At 42.6% G+C, this 2908-nt stretch overlaps 1 pseudogene across 1 annotated transcript; it reads left to right on the plus strand.

The window, feature by feature from the left end:
• The first annotated feature begins 895 nt into the window (after window positions 1-895).
• Window positions 896-2393, plus strand: LOC308044090 (tumor necrosis factor ligand superfamily member 10-like; annotated as a pseudogene). Its single transcript has one exon. The product of its transcript is annotated as a tumor necrosis factor ligand superfamily member 10-like (transcript).
• The last annotated feature ends 515 nt before the right edge of the window (window positions 2394-2908 follow it).

Consider the following 2908-nt stretch of genomic DNA (forward strand, 5'->3'; position numbering starts at 1 on the left):
TGGAACACGATTCTGTGTGAAGGTCATCGAATACACCCATGCAAGTCGTCCCGATCTGAAGGATACCCCATTGGAAGAGATGGATTGGGAACTTTTTACTGATGGCAGTAGTTCTGTGGAAAGTGGAGCGTGGTACGCAGGATATGCGATTACTACTGTCAAAACAGTAATCAAAGCCAAATCCCTACCACCAAACACATCAGCACAGAAAGCTGAGCTGATTGCCCTAACTAGGGCATTAATGCTCAGTGAGGACAAACGGGTCAATATTTGGACTGATTCAAAATATGTGTTCGGTGTTGTTCATGTGCATGGAGTCCCCTGGAAAGAGCGTGGACTACTTTCCTCTCAGGGAACAAACATCAAATACCAGAAGGAAATACTAAACTTGATTAATGCCACTCAAAAGCCATTGCAAGTTGCCATTATGCACTGTAAAGCTCATCAGAGTGGAACATTGAAAATTATTGAAGGAAATCAACTTGCTGATCAGACAGCTTGATCAGTGGCACAACAAGTTTGGACAATGGTGGGTCTTGTCTCCCAGAAGGTAAGAGTAATTGATTTATTACCTTTAGAGGCACCTAAATATTCTACAGAAGACGAGAGATTGGCAAATTTAGTAAAAGCCAGCAAGGATAATTCTGGGTGGTATGTAACCGTCCAATTAACAAGTTGTGGTGCCAATTACGACTATGAGAGGAATACTTCAGGCGGACCACCAGAAGTGTCATTGGGGTGCAGAAGCATTGGTAACATATCTGAGAAAATGGATTATCTCAGTCCAGATGTTAACAATGGCAAAGTCTATCACAGCTAAGTGTGAAATTTGCTTGAAAAATAATCCTTTAGTAAAAAGAAAGATAGATATGGGGAAAACTAAGACAGGAGTACAACCAGGAGATTATTGACAAATAGATTAGGTGGAACTCCCCAGAACTCGAGGATTCAGATATGTATTAGTTGGGGTAGATACCTTTTCAGGATGGCCGGAAGCCTTCCCTTGTCACACCAACCAGGCACAAGAAACTGTAAAATGGTTACTAAGGGAAATGATCTGATAGGGGACCACACTTTGTTGCTCAAGTGGTAACACAGTTTAGGAATTAAATGGGAGTTACATACCCCATGCATGGAGACTCCAGTCTAGTGGACAGGTGGAGAGAAAGGAAGGAAAAAAAAAAAAAAAATCAAACCTAAAAAGGCAACTTAGCAAGATTTGTCAGGAACCAAAAATTCAATAACGCTGAAGCCGTTGCGTATTAGGATTAAATCTAGGAGCGGAATGTTAGTAAGCCCATACGAAATTTTGTATGGCAAACCATATGAAGCACCTGATCCAAATCCAAGTCTGTATGTAAAGGGTAATCAGAATTTATACAATTACGTGTTTCGTTTGCTAACAGCGGGACAGCAGCGGGTGAACCCCAGCCCGGCCCGCCCCGCCGCCGGAGGGAACAGTGCAGCACTGTGTGGGGACCAGCCCTGCCCGGCCATGATGCTGCCCACGGCCGGTCCCAGCCCTGGGCAGACCTGTGGGGCCATGCTGGTCGCCACTGTGTTCCTGCAGTCCGTCTGCATGGCCATCACCTTCCTCTACCTCACCAACGAACTCAAATGGCTCCAGGACACGTACTCCAAGAGCAGCATCGCTTGTCTCACTAGGGAGGAAATGGGAAATTTCATCCAAAACTCGGATCTAATTGAAAGTGAAGACAGAGCGGCTGACCCCTGCTGGCAAGTAAAGTGGCAACTGGGAAAGATAATTTAAAGGATGTCGAAAAGCTACGAGGAAAACATATCTGCAGTCAACGCTGACAGAGTGCTGATGCTGTCACAGACCGATGGGCAGCAGCTGAGTGGTCCCATCAACAGGATTGTGGCACATCTGATGGGTGACAGCAACAGGAAGAATTCCCTGTCCCCATGCATAGATTCCTCACCCAGGAGAGGGAATGAAGAAAGAAAAAAACAAAACAAAACAAAACTGGGAATCGTCAAGAAAAAGCCACTCTTTCCTTTACAATGTGGAACAGAGAAATGGAGAGTTAGTGATACCCCAGACAGGCTTTTATTACATATACTCACAAATTTATTTTTGTTTCCGTGAAAACGAGAACAAGGATTCAGATTTGTTAGCACAAGTCAGGAACCCCAAACAGCTCATCCAATATGTTTACAAACTGACTAATTACCCAGAGCCCATTTTGCTCATGAAAAGTGCAAGAACAAGCTGCTGGTCTAAAAAGGCAGAATATGGACTTTACTCCTTCTACCAAGCTGGCGTGTTTCAGCTGAAAAAAGAGGACAGGATTTTTGTCTCCATCAGTAATGGTGACATAGCTGACATGGACAAAGAAGCAAGTTTTTTTGGAGCCTTTATGATTGCTTAAAAGATTAAAACCGTGCTTCAAAGAAGCCACGATGAGTGTCAGTTGTTGAAAGAGCTGATTAAAATGGAGCGAAAATGCATTGTCTAGGAATAGAAAAGCATTTTCAAAGGGGGAAAATGTTATAGCTGTAACTAAGTTTTGTAAACTACATCCAAGATTCTCACCTTATCTTGAAATTTCACAGATTGTATACAAGTTTTATCTCTTAGTTTAAGAATAGAGATCTGAAAGTTCTGTTAGTTCTCAGTGAGTCCTTATCTTATCTTAAAAGGATAGGATGTGCTGAGAATGCACATCGAAGAAATCTGAGTATTTTACATGATTTCATAATGAATATAGGAATAGTGCACATGTGCAGTGACAAAAAGTGACGAGTGAAGAAGACTCCTTACTTCATCCTGAAGACCCCCTGAACGACCACCAGAGGACACTGCTCATGCTTAGAGTAGTTCCAAGGTGTTGCAACTGATATTGTGAAATAGTTGTGTAATCTGATAAATATGCAATATATACAT

The sequence above is a fragment of the Nesoenas mayeri genome (genome assembly GCF_963082525.1).
Source record: "Nesoenas mayeri genome assembly, chromosome: 10".
Classification (NCBI taxonomy): Eukaryota; Metazoa; Chordata; class Aves; order Columbiformes; family Columbidae; genus Nesoenas; species Nesoenas mayeri.